General features: G+C 31.3%; 1 long non-coding RNA gene and 1 other non-coding gene across 2 annotated transcripts; one reads left to right on the top strand and one right to left on the bottom strand.

Annotated features, from left to right (window-relative positions):
- Positions 1-10,211: 10,211 nt before the first annotated feature.
- On the top strand, positions 10,212-14,292 carry LOC148780669 (uncharacterized). The gene is made up of 2 exons (XR_016040093.1): positions 10,212-10,298; positions 12,483-14,292. It is a non-coding gene; the product is annotated as an uncharacterized LOC148780669 (long non-coding RNA).
- A 5,451-nt stretch (positions 14,293-19,743) lies between these two features.
- TRNAN-GUU (transfer RNA asparagine (anticodon GUU)) lies at positions 19,744-19,817 on the bottom strand. The gene has a single exon. It is a non-coding gene; the product is annotated as a tRNA-Asn (tRNA).
- Between the last annotated feature and the right edge of the window lie 67 nt (positions 19,818-19,884).

Here is a 19,884-nt window from a genome sequence, read left to right on the forward strand (position 1 = left end):
CAAACGTTTATCGTACGAAAACCACATCCGCTAAAGAACGCTGCCAGCTGCAAGCAGCAGGAGGCAAAAGCGGGGAAAGGAAAAAGTAAAGGCAAAGCAAAAGTTAATTCAAAGCAAAAGTTTTTGAAAACAGTGATGGTCCCCAAGGACCATCATACTCAAACAGAACATCACCTATTTATAAACATATTTTCTCCTTTTTTTTTTTTGAAATTTTAGGATTGTTACACACCATTATTGCAAACTGCAGTTTCAGTTAACTTGTAGTTTATCAGCATCTTACTGCCATCTGCTGTATTAAGGATTTGAGTAGTTTTACTAAAATTTGTGGTTGGTACCGATCCTTTATTAATGTAGTTTAAATCTGAACCTGAATCTATTAGTGCGGTAGTTTGGAAATTGTATTCTTTTTGTACTACAATTGTGATATTGGTAAACTATTTTTGAGTTATAATTTTATCTACTAGTTTTACATATTTGTAATTTTGAACCTTTTCTATTATATTCATACCAGCTTTAGAAGTTTCAGGCTTTGGAAGGGCATCTTCAACTTCTGGTGGTATGAGAATATTGTGCTCAGTTATCAGCTGATCAAACTCTTATTCTATATTTTCTTCTTCAATTGTTTCTCGGATTGGATCCTGAGCTAATTCTAAAGATTGGACTCTTGATTTCAAGGCTATCAATTCATTTCTGACTTCATTGATTTCATATCTTAGCTCAGATATTGCAGGTTCTTTTTCTGGATGGGTTTTATTTTGTATATCTTGAAAGCTATAGTCTTCTTTTGTAGGGACAAGAGAAGAATTTGGTTTTCCTGATGGTGCTTTTGACATATTGATATATTTTATTAATGCGTCTTTTTTAGCCTCAGAGTCTATTATTTTGTCAATAAGGTATATAATTAAATCTTCTTCTTTTGTAAGGGTATTGATATTCAATCCATTCATGTCTATTTTTGCTTTATAATAGTTGCATTGGCAATTTTCTTTTTCTTTGTCTGGGTCATCTCCAGAATCAGAATCTGAATCAGAGCTACTGAAAGTGATATCTTCATCATTGATTTCTCCAATTACCATTTCTTCTTCTGACTCAGAAAAGTCTGAAGTTTCATTCTCAATCTGGAGTATCTCAAATATTTGCCATTTAATATAGCCATATAATTCTAAAGAATTAATTTTCTTTTGAACTCTGCATTTGTTTTTATAATGGCCAACCTTACCACAGTTGTAACAAACAGAGATTTTCCTTTTTCCCTTGTACTTGAAAGACGATTTCTTTTAAAAATTTTTTGGAGAATTTTTCTTTTGCCTTTTGATAAAGTTTGAATTTCCTTCTTCTGATGTCATGCTTTTTCTTAGGAAAAGGCTTTGAAGGGGGTAAAGTATTAAATCAAAATTGTTTACAAAAATCTCCTAGCTCTTTCCTTCCTTGTTATTCTTTACTTTTCTAATTGCCTTCAGAGTTTTAAGTCTGTACATAATGCCAGACCTTCAGCACAAATTTCTGCTAATAACTCGCCTAAGGTATACAAAGAATAAGGAATGAGTCCCCCATGTTTGTTTTTTAGCCTGGTTTTTACCTTTTCAACAAATAAATGTGGTAAACCAACTATAAATTTTTATTTCCAATGGTCAGATTTACTATCTTCTTTTGACAGTAGTCGTGAGAAAAACACATCATTGTACCACTTATAATGAGACAATGTTGGGCAGCTAAGATTAGATAATAAATCTTCAGACCTTACTGCCAACTGGGCAGTACTTCCTACAAAATGGAAGGTTATAGTATATATTAATGTGTTAACTGCATCACCCTCTTGTACTATGTTTTCTTGGCCATCTTCTCTTTTGACCATCCATTGTTTTGTAGCATTTAATATTTAGTTTTTCTAATTTTCATCCATATAGAAGTTCCACCAGTCTCTTAGCCAACCAATGAATCCACAAATTATGGCTTTGGCTATCTCATGGTCCTGATTTCCACTAGCCTTGCAGGCAATGGCATACATCGTCATGTGTTTCATGAGATCTAGGATTTGATTTTCTGCCATACCATCAATATTCCAATTCACAATAGATTTTCCTGAGTAAGAAAATGAGGCTGATATTAAGTCTTATTCGATATGTAAGTCTACTGGGGTAAGTCTAGGATAGTACATCCGAGTTTGGGATACTGATCTAATTTTTTTCCCATAATCGATCCTATTTACTTCTAAGCTTTCAATTTTAAAAGCTTTCTCAATTTGTTCAATTTCTTCGTCAGGTGCATTTTCTAGGACCTGAACATTTCCTTTTGAGTTTTAGCGGACTGAGCTTTATCATAAATGTTCAATTTTTTCAATCTTTTGACTAATTCATCTATGAGTTCACTGTTTTCCTCATCTTTTTTTTTTCCTTGCAGGCTAAATTTCCCTGCTTCTATTGTTGGAGGAGGTTTGAATAGAACAACTTCTTTCTTCTTTTCCAAGCTTCTGGGTTCAAGAGTTGTTTTTAATTAGTTTATGGCATTTTCTATTCGGGTGGCTTGTTTTCCTATTGTTTGGAGAAAGGCGTTTGTATAATTGTTATGTTCAATGATATGAGGTATTCCATCAATTTTGGTCATGCTTTGGTCACTTTATTTTGGTCCTAGTTTTAGAGGTGAGGCTCTAATTTCAACCTTTTGGCCTAACTTTTCTGCAGTGAGTCTTATACTAACCTCAGGGGTATGTATGGACTCAATTGTTTCTCCTTGAGAAGTCTGGTAGGTTTGGAAAGATTTTTCTATTATGTTTACTTCAAACTTTGGGATTTTAATATTATAATCTTTTGCTATATATTTTAACCATTTGAAGAACTTTACAGTTGCCTTATGTTTTAATATAAACCTATTAAATTTGAAATGGAAGGTATCTCTTAGATGTTCTTTAAATTCTTTGAAAAACAATTATCTTATTAACCTATTTTTTTTAGAGTAAAAGTCATTTTTTATCCATTCTTTGTCAATTTCAAATTCTTCCTTTTGAATTACATTGACATCAAAATCTAGATCTGAAGGAGTTGGTTCCTGTTTTTCTATTTCAGAAGAGCTTGGGGTCTCAACCCTATAAACTGGTTGTTGTATCTGGTTTGAGGTTTTATTTAAGTTTTCTATAACGGTCCGTCTATAAGAAGATAGTCTCTCATGTTTTGACTGTGGAATTGAAGAAGTAGAACTTCTCGGAGGTTTCCTGACACTAGATTCAGCTATTCTTAGTGTGGTTTTCCTGGATGAAGGAAATCTAATTTCTATTTCCCCATTAGAATATTCAATTATTTGTTCAGGGTCTTTGTTTTCTGGAGGTTCGATTCGGGCATCGGATTGCAAAGACCATCTCTCAGGTAATTTTACTTGGGACCATGCAACAGACTTGGGTATTACCAGGTTTGATTTTTCCATATTTGTTTGGAAAAATATTGTTTGTCCTTTGAAGTCCATTTGCCTTGCATTTGGACATAAGGTATTCATTACCTTGTAACATATTCGATAGACAAAAGCTATGTTTTGTGATCCTGGGTCCATATCAAAACCTTGAGTTTGAAGGTCTAGAGTTAAGACTTTTAAGAGGTTTGGATCTGTCAGGGCCATTGAAAAGTTTGGAAAACAATTGAAGTAAATAGGCCGTTACAGAGACTCGATTCAACTATTCGAAATAAGGAATCAATGAAGCATTTATGTCTGCTGTCCCTTAAACAGAGCAGGACTGAATTATTTAGCCCTGTTCTAGTTAAAGGTTTTACAGCTATTTGACAAGACCAATATTACTCTTGGGTACAAATGGGCTTTGCCTTAGTTTAAAATGAAAGAGTTAGCATATGGAGAGTCCAAAAGACTGATGTTCTTTTGGACTCTGCATTCGGGGGGTATTTTGGTTTTTTTTTGTGGATAATTTTTTTTTTATATTTTTATTATGTGCACATTGATGAGAAGAACACAAACTTAAAATTTCAAGTGATTTGGATCGGTAGAAAAATAAATAAAATTCAAGCACTACTGGACATCTGTGATCGTCAGATCGGCCCAAATTCAATCTGAGCCATTGGGCTCATATGAGTTAGTGGGCTAATCCCATTTTTTCCATATATATATATATATATATATATATATATATATATGAGTGTATACAATGAAAACATTTACCTTTGATACAAGAAGGTCGCAATTACTTATGAAGTTTGAATTTGGTCAATGGAATAAATGCAGCCATCTAATATCACATCCAATGGTCAAGATGAATTGTGACTACCTTGTGGCAAAGATAAATGATCTCATTACATATTCTCTCTCTCTCTATATATATATATATATATATATAGTTATATATTTATTAATTTATATATATAATTTTAAACTTTAAGAATAGCTAATATGAATCTTATATATAGCTTAGATCTAGATCTGAATATTTTGGATCCTGATCTGAGTTCATCCAGACCCAACAATGGGGCCTCATTTCAACTTCTATGAAATTTAAATGTAATATGTTGTTTTCGCTCCTTAAACTTTACTAAAGAAGTATAAGAGATGGGAAAGGTTTCTATACTTCCCCTACAACATAGAACATCTATGCTTCCCCTATCATCCAGCCATCCAATTTTGATCAAGAGAGTCACTCACTGTTTGATTTTAAATCCGACATCTCAAAGTATTTTATTTTTAATTTTTTTTTAATATAAATTGTATGAATATGAAATTTGGTTTGGTGTCAAAATAGTTTATAGAAAATTATGAGTGCCGCAAGGTCGAAGCAAGAGCTTCACTAGAGGTTGCAATGGACCCAGTCCCGAGGGGTACGCAGTGTATCTAGGTCAAAAAATTGGATCTGACAGATCAGGTTTGTGTCCAAATCTTGGACTTGAATGCTATTTGTGTTTGGATCTGACCAGATCTGTGTCCAAGTCTTATAATATTTGTTGAGTCCCAATATATAAATATAGTTAAATATAGGGATATTTTAAGTTTTAGGTTGAGTCCGATTTGGTCTGGTCGGGTCTAGGTCTAGGTCCCATACTATATTTTTGGGTCTAGGTTCGGGTCCCACACTGTATTTTTGGGTCCAGGTTCGAGTCCGGTGAATTTGGGATCGGCTGACCAGACCTGACATGACCGGACCCCTAGGCTTCACTAAGGCCGTACAACTCGCCATAGATCTCAATACAAAATACGTTCTTATGCTATTGTCCTATAGAGCCCCAAGAAAATTACCAGTGCCGCACAGTCGAAGCACGGGCTTCACGTGACAAACGGTTATAAATTAAAAAGATGATTTAAATGAATTCATCAAGTACCAAATTAATCATCTTTGATATCAATTAAAAAAAAAAAAAGTGACTTACACATCTAAAAAGATGATTTAAATGAATTCATGCTTTAAGTTTGATTTCGGCCGATGATGACAAGATATAAAGTTTTAGATTTGATCACAGGTGAATAAAAAATGATTTGAAAGCTTTTAGGCTGCAAAATAAATCTTCACGTGTTTTGATTGTAAGAATAAATGTACAACCCAATGTTCGGAGACTCGGCTTGGGCCAAGAACTCGGCCCTGGCCTGAATCAAGTCACACAGGCCAATCAGACTCACCTAAGTACTGAGCATCGGTGTATGGTTAAAAAAAAATAAAAAAAAAGAAATTTTTTTTTTAAAAAAACCTTTGGTCCTTGAAAAGTAAAAATTAAATAATAATATAAGTAATATAGGCTTTGGCTCAGATTAGGGAAGAGAGACGGCTCTCGGAGCATGGCCAAACACTTTGACCACTTAAAAAACCTTGAGGTCGGGATGGTCGTGGAAGATTAGATAATCTTTTTCAGTGAGTATCTGAGATGCATCTTACTTTTAATGCCACAGTTGTCAAGACCAGATCAGTCTTGGGAATCCGGCTGGTTAGATAACCAACCGATACATTAGCTAGTCTGATCTAAAGTAAAAACCTTATCTAATAAAGTTAATAAAAAATTAATATTTGATTGATTTTGGACGGTTCCTATTTCTTATTGTTGTGATAGGCTAAACAAAGTCGAGAATTTTTTTAAGATAATTTAGATTTTTAAACTAGGGTGTGGCTTCTATAAGGTTGCAACCTTAAACATTCAATTTGTATCATAACATGTAATTTTGATGAAAATAATTCTTAGGATTATCTTAAAATCTATTGTCATATCAAATTATAAACTTATAAACTCCAAAAATGGTTAAAATCGAGTAGATCTATAAGCATATGAAAATCTTGAAAATGGACGGTCTAGATAATGTATTGTAAGATGCACTATTTTTGGGACTCAAAATCTTTTTTTTTATATTCATACATCTTGATGTCGAGATGATCAATTAAAGATTTTTTTCAACATTAAAACAACATTTATGATGGATTTTTGAGGTGCATCTGTAATTCTACATTTTAGTGTTGCAAGTTTATATATTTTTCTTTTAACCTATTATTTTCCTTTTTATCATAGGTTTTTTTAGCATATTGTCCAATTAGTTCTACCGACAATCAAACCAGTTTTAATTGGACCAGACCTTTTACCATGATCTAATTGTGGTCAAGTACATCACAGACCTTCTCAGTGACTTTCATATTTTAAGTAATAGAAAAAAAATAAAAATGAAATATACTTTAAAAGGACATTGAGATACGTGATAGGACACTAAAGACAAAGACATGGACAATGACTCAAATGAAAGAAAGATTAATGTGATATTGCCTGAGATATATTTTTTTTATTTGTCTTCTTTTTATCCTTTTTTATTTTCTTTTGGTAAATATCACGTACAAGTAGTCTTATTACAATAACTCTTGTTTAAACGAAAATAGAACTAGCAAACCTAAAATATTTAAAACCTTGATGCCACGAGACCAATTTTCTTTAATAAAAGAAATAACCATAATTCTTATGCTTGAGAATATAATGACTATATAATTAAAGGACAATGATTCCATGCAACCGTTGTATAGTAATATGATGCAACAACCTTAAAAAAAACCATCTTATGGCCATTTGTTTGATCCAAAAATTGAAATATACACTTTGTTCATTCTAATGAACAGTCGCAAAAAAAGAAAAAATTGAAAGTACAATCTAGAAATTTTTTTTTAGCCCAGTTAACATAGGCTGTTCATTTTGGTGAGATGCTTAGATTAGGCTTTAGAAGGATTTTTTTCATTTTCAATTTTTTTTGGATGGCTTTATTATCATTAGATGAATATTGTTAAAAAAGAAAAAAATAATTTTGAGTTTATAAAGGCTAAGATCTTGAAATTCATAAAATGAATGGTTTAGATTCATTTTTGGAGAGAACTCATTTTGACCATATCTAGGGTTCAAAGTGAACTTTTTTTTGGGGATTGATTATTGATATGAAGAGTGTGTGTGTGTAAAATTTGGGGTCATATAAATACTACAAACATGGTTTTCTAGAAGTGTCGTTGTATTATATTATGATACAACCGTTGCATTCGATCATTGCATATGACAAGAAATAAAAAGAGAGTGTCGGAGATTACCTCAACCAAGCTTATTATACTTCATACCACGTCACCACCATCTGATAGCGTGAGATCAATGATCAACATTCAATCTCAACCAGGAAAGCAAGTTTAGACCAAACTCTCTAATAGAATAATGAACTCTTTTATCACAAATCTCAAAACCCTTGACTAAATCTTCTCAGCAACCTAGTTTGAGAGAGATGCTACTCTTTTCTACTATAACCCAATAGTCTAAAACCTCAATGAGAGATGAGAGATCATGAGAGAGTTGAGATAACCACTATGAAAGAGATATCAAAGATAAGAGAGTGAGGCGTGCCGCTTTGGGTCTCTTAAGGGAGAGAGACACTTTCTTAAAAGAGAGAGATATATTATAAGTGGGGTGTGCCCCCTTTTGTGGGATAAGAGAGAGATGAAAATTAGGTGTAAGAGATAAGGTATAGAGATTTTTTTTTTTTTTTTTTTTTTCTTTTTACGTTAGAGATTTGGATAGGGATCAATCTCTTTTTTGTAGTGCTTGAACAATATTAGGAGTTCTTAGGATTTTTCGTGGCTTGCATCTTCTTGTGAGATTGAATATGAACTATTGACTTTGGGTGACTTGTGGGGTGAGAGATTTGAGCCCTTCATTTCATAAATGTGCTATCAATATCATGTAAGATACTAGAACCTTTATCCCCTATTCTTAAACTATTTTTCCATCAATAGAAATTAAATAAAATAATTCCATCCACAATATAATGCTAACCAAAATTATGCACAAGCCTTCTTATGCTTTCCAAAAATCCTTGGAAAGCTTCCTCAAGGCAAAATCTTTTCAAAACACTTCAAAGTTTTCTCTTCAAACTAAAGCTTGAACTAATACAAGGAAAGTTTCATTAGGGTGGGGCGTGCCACCCTAGGTGGTACTTCATGAGCCACCCCCATATAATGGTGGACCCATTAACATACTGGGCCTCCTATGCAATATTAAAATTAATTATATGATTTTTAGAAATCCATAAAATCAAAGTTGAATATTTAAATCAATCTAAAATTAATATTTCTGTTTTTATAAATCCAAAATTGATAAATAAAATATCAAAAGATCTAGAAAAATTTAAATAATAATTCTAAAAATAATATATTATTAAAACAAACATAATTAAATTTATTAGATGAGAAAATGATCCATATGACCTAAGAACTAAATAAATAAACACTGAGGCACTCCACCTTCAACTGTGGACTACGGTCTATACTTCTTTATCAAACCGACCTAGTTTTCTCATGACCCACAGTCTATGCAGGGGCTCATTAGTGGGTCACCAAAGTCTGGCTGATGAACCAAGTGGTCGTAATCCCAATTTGTGATTTTATTTTTTCCCTAGAGACGTACCAATGTCACCTAGACTTAATGCGACCACAGTTCATATGACGCATAGGGGTATCTCTCGCATATGCATAAGCTTCATCCTGAAAGGAGGTTCGCTTTCCCAAAACGATTATTATATATGTATGCCAAGTGATGGTCTGTGGATGAAGCTTTGGCCATCGTCTTTAAAGGCTACCATAACATACAAGGGTCATACAGTTCATCGGCTCACTCATCCTGACATACTTCGATTTCATCAAGGGATGACCTAGTAGAACCCTTATCGGATAGTTTTCTATGTCCAGGTAACATAATTTTTTTCTAACTGATTGGCCTAGTTCGTCAAATTTAATCTGGTATCAGCAAACATCGTTTGCTTAGTATGGCCTATGAAGGACCACACTTTTACTGAGTCATGTTCCATTATATCAAAATGTTTATTACATGCACTCATAAGACAGTTAATGACCACACTCACCCAACATCAACAATATGAAAACTTTAAAGTTCCAATAAAGAGGGACACTTACTATTATAAAACAAGGGGCTACAAATATTAACAAACCATCAAGGATAAGGGCATTGGTGTTTGTTTATTTCAAAGGAATGGTGTTTCTTTATTTAAAAGGATTTGATGTTTGTGATTGCGATTTCACTTCATGTAAATGGGGAGAGAGAGAGAGACCACTGGATGTGTGGAATATGGTCATTCCAATAACTATTGGTTAAGGTATTGTCTATAAAGACATCATTTATCTTTTATACATGGAGGTCACAATTCTTCATACTCATTAGATGTCAAAGTGGATGGCTTGGGGTGAGTCACAAAATCCGATAATTTTTGTTTAGAACTTTGTCTTTATTCAATGCCACTCTTACAACCACCTTTAATGTCACTCTTACAACCTCCTATGTTGAAACTTAAGGGACAAGTGACCACTATATACAAAAGACAAATGGTTTATTTATAGACAATCCCATTGGACAATACGATCCCTGAGCTCCAAATGGGCAGTAGTACTGAATAACTTTGAGTTTTTGGTCGTTTTACTTTTACACATGAAAGTTTTATTGGAAAATAACATTCTTATCTCAAGAGCATCTACGATTCCAAAAGTTCACATTAAACACGATTTTTCGTTAATTTTCAAAGTTGTTTATTTTTCAAAACACCTGAAGTTTTTTGAGAAGTGATCCAATGTAACTGTTTTATTAGAGTCCAATGAGACGGTGAGGTGGCTTCATATCAATTGTTAGATTAATCTAAATTCAACGATGAGATGTGGCTCAAAGCTTTACAAAGAACTCACCCAAGAAACGAAAACCAAATCTTCACTCGCCAAAGCTCTCTCCCAAGGCAGAGTGCTCGAACTCATCCTCATAGGGGATCGTCTCCCACCAATGAAAGCAAATCCCAACCCAAGAAACTAGGTACCTCTCTCTTTCTCTCTCTAGCAAATCCTAACCCAAAAACATGTACCTTTCTCTCTCCCTAGCAAATCCTAACCCCAAAAATCAGGTACTTTTATCTCTCTAACAAATCCTAACCCAAAAAACCAGGTACCCCTCTCTCTATAAATGTCCGATACATTAGTTATAACAAAAAGACAGGTAATTCTCTCTCTCTCTAAATGCCTGATGCATCAGTTATAACAAAAAAAAAAGGTAACTCTCTCTCTCTCTAAATGTGTGAATGGGTAATAACCAAAAGAACAATTATCCTCTCTCTTTCTCTCTCTAAATGCCCAACTAGGTGGTCATAAATTTTCATTGCTCCATTCTCAAATCCCAAAGCTCCATTCTCAGTTTTGGGATTGTGTTAAATAACAGTGCTTTTATTTTTTGTTCATTTATAAAATTTAAGTCTATTTACTTTTGTTGTTGCTTAGATAATGAAAAAAAGAAAATAAGAAGCAATTTTGGGTTTGCGTTCAATTGCTTATTCTTTTGTTTTTGAGATTCATCTGCTTCACACCATTTTCTCTATAATAATGGTCCCTTGTTTTGTACTTCCCACGAGAAAAAATTATGGCAAATGCATTTGATTTATGTAGAGGAATCAAACAGAATCAAGTATGGGTTTTTGTTGGTAAAGAGGAATCAAATGGATTCAAAGGAAGTTTTCCGGAAGGTATCAACAAGCTAGACCCATGCTATGACTTGTCTCATGTCATACATAAACACGTATACTCAAGAAATCCATTGGACAGGCAAATTCATATCTCTTACAACGTACACAGTCCTCTGTTCTTGGAACATAAGCTATTTGTTTAGCTTTACATCCATCCCAAGGTATCATTCTAATACATCCGTGGGATCTTTGGGGTAGGCTTGTACGCATTGTGCACACCATTTACATGTATCATAAATCTTTACTGAGTGTGACATTAGATTTATAATTTTTTGCAACATCCTAAATCTTCTATCTGATAGAATCAAATGATCAGTAAATGATTGATATATTGTTGACACCAGACAAATCGGTGTTGGTACCAGAAACCCTTTTTGCAATCCATTTCTGGGTATGTTCATGAGATAGTGCCAAGATACTTTGATACACTTCTTCAGATCGGATGATTCGTATACAATTTGCTAATTAACTGAATCGACTACTTAGTCAAAAAATCAATGAAATTCTATAAACTAGAAAAAATTGATTTTATTTAATAAATGGATCAATCAAATATTTGTTATTTTTTTTATTGAATTTAGAAATTCAATTAATTTCTATTGAATTATTCAATTTCATTTATTTTTATTGAATTTCCTTTCTATTTAAATGAACATTTCTAATAGAATTTATATTTCTTTTAATTAGTTTAATATATAGAGAATTTGGAGAAGAGAATTTCTTACAAAGTTCTAGAATTAGAATAGTATTCCTAAACCGTTGTAATGGTATGATGCATTAATCCATTCCATAAAGAAGTTTCTATTGTGGCATATATATGTTTGTTTATGCCTTCTCTTTCTACTTTATTTCTACTTTAACTTTAATAGAATAGATTTAACTTTTTAATTTAGAAGAATCAAATATTCTATGATATTTTTTTATATTGTATACTCTTGATTACTAGATGCTTTATTGTCTAATTATAGATTTGTCGTATTGGTTCTTATTGCATCTTCTACCTAAGTTCTCAAATTCATTTTTGAATTTTAAGTTAGTGTTTGATTGTGTTCATCCCCATTTTCTTGACTTTTAGGTTGTGAAGCAAACCACAAAATACCTATTTGCAAACTAGATCATGCAAAATAAGGTTAGATTACTACAACATGAAGAACCAACTCATCTTTTATAAGCAATGTAGGTCAGTTGTCTTAAGATTTTATGCTTCATATGATGAATTGTATTAGAAGATCCTTTTGTTGGCTTCTTTTGGTTCATGGTTTATGGTGCTTGTGCTTTATACATTGGGTATTATGGTGCTCATGATGGACTGGTTTTCTGCATAAAGATTTTTACATTTCCCTTTACTTGACATTTTTTTGAAAGCTATGTCAAGTTGATGTTCTCTTAAAACTTATTATCTCTTTCTATAACCTCTAATCTTATATGTGTTCAAAAAATTTAAAAATTGCAAAGTTCTCATGGGAATGATGTTTCATGCACAGGTTATTATTACATACATATTGTCATGATATTGACAAAGATCAAAGTCATGCCCTCACCAATGGTGTTGTCAGTTACAGTGAGATGAATTCTTGGGACATTACTCCTATAGTAGATGAGGATGAGTATACAGTTGAAGATTTGGTGGAAGGTTCTCATTATGTCAATGATGATACTAGAATAATAGAAAAAATTCTATGGTAAAAGTTGTAATTGAATCTAATAAAAGTTTGAAGTTTGAACCATTTGAAGGAATGAAATTTGAATCTCATGAATCTGCGAAGGAGTTCTATAATGAATAGGCTAGGAGGGTAGGTTTTAATATGCATGCCAGTACCTTTTATTATACGCATGATGGAATTGTTAATGCTAGAAGATTTGTTTGTTCAAAATAAGGATTTCGAGAGAAGAAATATATGGACAATGAAAATAGAGTTAAAAGACCATGTGCAATTACTCGAGAAGGGTGTAAGGCAATGATGATAACGAAGAAAATTGACAGTGGAAAATGGGTCATTGGGAAGCCTGTGAAAGATTACAACCATTTACTAGCGAAGCCTGTAGAAGTTCAATATCGATGATCACATAAGAAGATGACCAACATGGCACAACGTACTATAGACATATACACCAGTGCAGGATTACGTCCACACCTTATAATGTCTGTTCTTAGCTAAGAAGTGGGCGGAAGTGACAATCTTGCATTCACTGATCGTCGTTGTCGAAATCACGTTGCCAAAACTTGGCAAAAGAGATTTGAAAAAGGAGATGTTCAACTTGTCATTAAATACTTTAGAAATATGCAATTTGAGAATCATGTATTTTTCTATGTGATGCAAGTAGATGAGAATGGACATTTGACTAGAATATTTTGGGCCGATGCTAAATCTAGGATGAACTATCAATATTTTGGGGATATTGTTGTGGTTGACACAACCTATTTGACAAACAAGTATCGAATGCCTTTTATGCCACTTATAGGAGTAAACCACCATCATCAATCTGTGTTATTTAGTTGTTCTTTACCAGTTGATGAAAGTGAAGAGTCGTTTGTTTGACTATGTAAGATATGGCTTCAAGCAATGTCTGGCCATCATCCAACTTCAATAATCACTGATCAAGATCTTGCAATGGGAGTAGCTATAAGACGAGTATTTCCAAATACTCGCCATCGCTTTTGCTTATGATACATTTTGACGAAAGTACCAGCGAAGTTGTCTCATGTATATGCAAAATATGGAAAAAATTTTAGTGATGATTTTCACAAATGCATCCATAATTCTGAGACAATACAGGAGTTTGAATCGTGTTGGCAAATAATCATTGATCACTACAATTTAAGAGATAATAGATGGTTAATAAGAATGTATGGCATTCATGAGCAATGAGTTCTGGCATTCATGCGCAACACCTTTTTTGAAGAGATGTCTACAACCCAACAGAGGGTGAGTATGAACTCATTTTTTGATGGCTATGTAAATGCAAAAAGCACTCTAAAAGAATTTGTTGAGAATTATGCACTTGCATTAGATAGTCGATTTAGAAAGGAGAGAGATATGAACTTTGAAACAGTTCACAAACATCAGGTTTTGAAGACTTATTTTGCAATGGAGAAAGAAGCTGCATGCATTTATATAAAAGCAGTGTTTGACAAATTCCAAGAGAAATTGTGTCAAAGTATTGCATATGTTACAATAGAATAAGAGAAATGCCCATTCTAGTATAATGAACTTGAATTGGGTGTTGAGTGGAACAATGACTTCAATGAACAGCAATCTATATAATTTTGAACATGTCTTTTCATTCTTTGCATCTATTTAGTTCCTCTCATATAAAGTGGAAGTATTGTATGTCTTAGATCTCTCTTACAAGACATTAAAACTAATGGTTGCAGCTCAATGGTCATTCAGGTTATACACACACAACATATTTATGCAAAATTGTGTAAAGACCATCCATCCAATCCATTGTTTTTTTTTCTCTCCCCATCTACGGAATATATTAGAATTCACAAGGATAAAGAATAGAACCAGCCAACACTTAGTGAGTAGCAGCCATGTGTAATCAAATGAACCTACCCTTGTTGAAATGACAAAGTTGTTAGAATCACAACTTTACTAATGGAGAGTTAGTGCTTCAATTGTAGCATTCATGTAAAATCAAAACTGTGGTAACAATTCCTCAAAGTCTAGGAAATGAATTACAAAAATGACATTGAAATTTTACAGGTATCGGATAATGCAATTACAATGAACTTTCAGTCCAATGAACTCTCAAACCTATTACAATGAACTTCCACTCCTTTGTGTCGATTATATTGACTATCCCTCTGAGTTTCCAATTGTTTTCATTATTATATTATTCAGACTCCAACCTCCTTCTTGGGTTTTTCATTTATCATGTATATCCATGGCTGACAACTACGATTCAATCGACAGTCTTTGGGCCAGCAGCGAATATCTGAAGTGGTCCCCACCAACTGGATCATAGAGCTTGACGAGATCAACGTAGTGGTCCTGCAAGACCACCAAACGAAAACCAGCAACTGGGCCCTGCCTTGACCCTGAGTAGACAGAATAAACCCAAAAGAACTACATGACAAACAAAACAGAGACGAAATGACTAAATTAACCCTGTATAAGTAGAGTTCAACACATAGGCAAGATACACAATAACCTCATCCTTGTGATCAAGTATAATTAAAACCATCAAATACAAGTAGAAACATCCTTGTGGATCATGAGATAAACTGGCAATAGTGCAATGTGCATGACCTGATGTGCCATATTCAGCCATATACTAAGCACCATTCCTTGCAAAACTAACTTTAAGAATTCACAAATCACATGACCCTTAAGAATGTAAAAATTCGACTTAATGAGCACCAAAATAATTGGACTACTGAGACAATAAAAACACATTTAAGGGGAAAACCAAATCAATTAGAATTTGAGAGACCAGCCCCACATATCAAAAGTTTCCTACAATCAAGTTTCTAAGAAACATAACACCAAGAAACTAAGGGCACAAAGGAATATGACAAAATTGGTGATTCATGGTAATACAAAAAACTTAGTATCTTTTTTTTTCACTCTTTTTAATTGAGGAGAGCAATTTTCCAATCTGATTAATCAAGACGGGTAGCAAGAATGACCCACTTGAGAACAGGGGAAATGTGACTAGCAATTGGAAGGATATAACTAGAATTTAGCTCATTTTTAGGACAAAATTAAGATGTTGTTGGGGAACTGTACATGTGTAATTTTGGAGTGATAGGTGGCCGACATGGTCCTGAGGGCATTACTAGTGATTTGATCTCTAGCCAAGCAGCTAGGATCCTACAGAGGACAGATTGGGCCCCCATTGAGGAGAAAACTGTTGGAACTCGGCTGGTGGAGCTTGTCACTCTCTTTAAAGCAGTAGGTATTTCATTTATGGATCATGGTTGAATCAGACGGTATTTCATTTATGGATCATGGTTGGATCAGACAGTGTGTTTCTGGAATTAAATATCTCATACTAATCAGTCAATCAACAAATCGTACATTTTCATAGAACCATTCCATCAAGTTGAGATATATTAATATATATATCTGATATATAATACAAATATACATTAATAAAACATATATAAAATATGTTATATCATATTATATTATTTTATATATAAGATATATTTATATTGTTAATATATATATATATATATATATATATATATATATATATATATATATATATATATATATATATATATATATATATTATCAAACACATCTTAAAAAATAATGATAAAAAATGGCCCAAGAAAGAAATCTTCAATAATAAAAAAAAGATAATAAAAAAATGACCCAAGAGAGAAATATTCAATAAAAAAATGAAAGATAAAAAAATGGGACAAGAAAGAAATCTTCAACAAAAAAAATAGATTAAAAAAATATAGAAAATAAAAAAAAGGCCCATGAAAGAATTCTTAAAAAAAAAAAAGAAAAATAAATTAGAAAAACATGGCCCGAGCAAGAAATCTTCAATAAAAAAAAAAAGATTAGAAAAGAAATTTAAAAAATAAAAAAGATTAGAAATCTTCAATAATAATAAAAAAAAAATAGAAAATAAATCTGCAATAATAAAAAAAAGTAGATCAGAAAAGAAATCTGTAAAAAGAAAAGAAAAAAAGAAAAAGAAAAGATTAGCTAAAAAAGTGCAAGCGCTAGAAGGAGGGCTTGAACCTCTGGGACAAGAAAGAAATCTTCAACAAAAAAAATAGATTAAAAAAATATAGAAAATAAAAAAAAGGCCCATGAAAGAATTCTTAAAAAAAAAAAATGAAAAATAGATTAGAAAAAAATTGCCCGAGCAAGAAATCTTCAATAAAAAAAAAAAGATTAGAAAAGAAATTTTAAAAAAAAAAAAGATTAGAAATCTTCAATAATAATAAAAAAAATAGAAAATAAATCTGCAATAATAAAAAAAAGTAGATCAGAAAGGAAATCTGCAAAAAAAAAAAAAAAAAGAAAAAAAAAAGATTAGCTAAAAAAGTGCAAGCGCTAGAAGGAGGGCTTGAACGTCTGGGACAAGAAAGAAATCTTCAACAAAAAAAATAGATTAAAAAAATATAAAAAATAAAAAAAAGGCCCATGAAAGAATTCTTAAAAAAAAGAAAAAGAAAAATAGATTAGAAAAAAATGGCCCGAGCAAGAAATCTTCAATAAAAAAAAAAAGATTAGAAAAGAAATTTCAAAAAAAAAAGAGACTAGAAATCTTCAATAATAATAAAAAAAAATTAGAAAATAAATCTGCAATATTAAAAAAAAGTAGATCAGAAAGGAAATCTGCAAAAAAAAAAGAAAAAAAGAAAAAGAAAAGATTAGCTAAAAAAGTGCAAGCGCTAGAAGGAGGGCTTGAACCTCTGGGACAAGAAAGAAATCTTCAACAAAAAAAATAGATTAAAAAAATATAGAAAATAAAAAAAAGGCCCATGAAAGAATTCTTAAAAAAAAAAAAATGAAAAATAGATTAGAAAAAAATGGCCCGAGAAAGAAATCTTCAATAAAAAAAAAGATTAGAAAAGAAATTTTTTTAAAAAAAAGATTAGAAATCTTCAATAATAATAAAAAAAAAATAGAAAATAAATCTGCAATAATAAAAAAAAGTAGATCAGAAAGGAAATCTGCACAAAAAAAGAAAACAAGAAAAAAAAAAGATTAGCTAAAAAAGTGCAAGAGCTAGAAGGAGGGCTTGAACCTCTGGGACAAGAAAGAAATCTTCAACAAAAAAAATAGATTAAAAAAATATAGAAAATAAAAAAAAGGCCCATGAAAGAATTCTTAAAAAAAAAAAAAATGAAAAATAGATTAGAAAAAAATGGCCCGAGCAAGAAATCTTCAATAAAAAAAAAAAGATTAGAAAAGAAATTTCAAAAAAAAAAAGAGATTAGAAATATTCAATAATAATACAAAAAAATTAGAAAATAAATCTGCAATATTAAAAAAAAAGTAGATCAGAAAAGAAATCTGCAAAAAAAAAGAAAAAAAGAAAAAAAAAGATTAGCTAAAAAAGTGCAAGAGCTAGAAGGAGGGCTTGAACCTCTGGGACAAGAAAGAAATCTTCAACAAAAAAAATAGATTAAAAAAATATAGAAATTAAAAAAAAGGCCCATGAAAGAATTCTTAAAAAAAAAAAAAAAAAAAATAGATTAGAAAAAAATGGCCCGAGCAAGAAATCTTCAATAAAAAAAAAAAGATTAGAAAAGAAATTTAAAAAAAAAAAAAGATTAGAAATCTTCAATAATAATAAAAAAAAATTAGAAAATAAATCTGCAATAATAAAAAAAAGTAGATCAGAAAGGAAATCTGCAAAAAAAAAGAAAAAAAGGAAAAAGAAAGATTAGCTAAAAAAGTGCAAGCGCTAGAAGGAGGGCTTGAACGTCTGGGACAAGAAAGAAATCTTTAACAAAAAAAATAGATTAAAAAAATATAGAAAATAAAAAAAAGGCCCATGAAAGAATTCTTAAAAAAAAAAGAAAGAAAAATAGATTAGAAAAAAATGGCCCGAGCAAGAAATCTTCAATAAAAAAAAAAAGATTAGAAAAGAAATTTCAAAAAAAAAAGAGATTAGAAATCTTCAATAATAATAAAAAAAATTAGAAAATAAATCTGCAATAATAAAAAAAAGTAGATCAGAAAAAAAATATGCAAAAAAAAAAGAAAAAAAGAAAAAGAAAAGATTAGCTAAAAAAGTGCAAGCGCTAGAAGGAGGGCTTGAACCTCTGGGACAAGAAAGAAATCTTCAACAAAAAAAATAGATTAAAAAAATATAGAAAATAAAAAAAAGGCCCATGTAAGAATTCTTAAAAAAAAAAAACTGAAAAATAGATTAGAAAAAAATGGCCCGAGCAAGAAATCTTCAATAAAAAAAAAAAGATTAGAAAAGAAATTTTTTTAAAAAAAAAGATTAGAAATCTTCAATAATAATAATAAAAAATTAGAAAATAAATCTGCAATAATAAAAAAAAGTAGATTAGAAAGGAAATCTGCAAAAAAAAAGAAAAAAAGAAAAAAAAAAGATTAGCTAAAAAAGTGCAAGCGCTAGAAGGAGGGCTTGAACCTCTGGGACAAGAAAGAAATCTTCAACAAACAAAATAGATTAAAAAAATATAGAAAATAAAAAAAAGGCCCACGAAAGAATTCTTAAAAAAAAGAAAAAGAAAAATAGATTAGAAAAAAATGGCCCGAGCAAGAAATCTTCAATAAAAAAAAAAAGATTAGAAAAGAAATTTAAAAAAAAAAAGAGATTAGAAATATTCAATAATAATAAAAAAAAATTAGAAAATAAATCTGCAATATTAAAAAAAAGTAGATCAGAAAAGAAATCTGTAAAAAAAAAGAAAAAAAGAAAAAAAAAAGATTAGCTAAAAAAGTGCAAGCGCTAGAAAGAGGGCTTGAACGTCTGGGACAAGAAAGAAATCTTCAACAAAAAAAATAGATTAAAAAAATATAGAAATTTAAAAAAAGGCCCATGAAAGAATTCTTAAAAAAAAAAAAATGAAAAATAGATTAGAAAAAAATGGCCCGAGCAAGAAATCTTCAATAAAAAAAAAAAGATTAGAAAAGAAATTTAAAAAAAAAAAAAAGATTAGAAATCTTCAATAATAATAAAAAAAAAATAGAAAATAAATCTGCAATAATAAAAAAAAGTAGATCAGAAAAGAAATCTGCAAAAAAAAAGAAAAAAAGAAAGAAAAACGATTAGCCAAAAAATTGCAAACGCTAGAAGGAGGGCTTGAACCTCCGACCTTGTGGTTAACAGCCACACGCTCTAGCCAACTGAGCTATTCCAGCTTTTTGACGTATAGAGCAACCCATAATTTCTTATTTATAAAATTCTTCGAGAAAACCCATCATTTCG

Source organism: Amborella trichopoda, chromosome 9 (genome assembly GCF_054954075.1).
Source record: "Amborella trichopoda isolate Santa Cruz 75 chromosome 9, AtrichopodaSantaCruz75HAP2 v2.0, whole genome shotgun sequence".
Classification (NCBI taxonomy): Eukaryota; Viridiplantae; Streptophyta; class Magnoliopsida; order Amborellales; family Amborellaceae; genus Amborella; species Amborella trichopoda.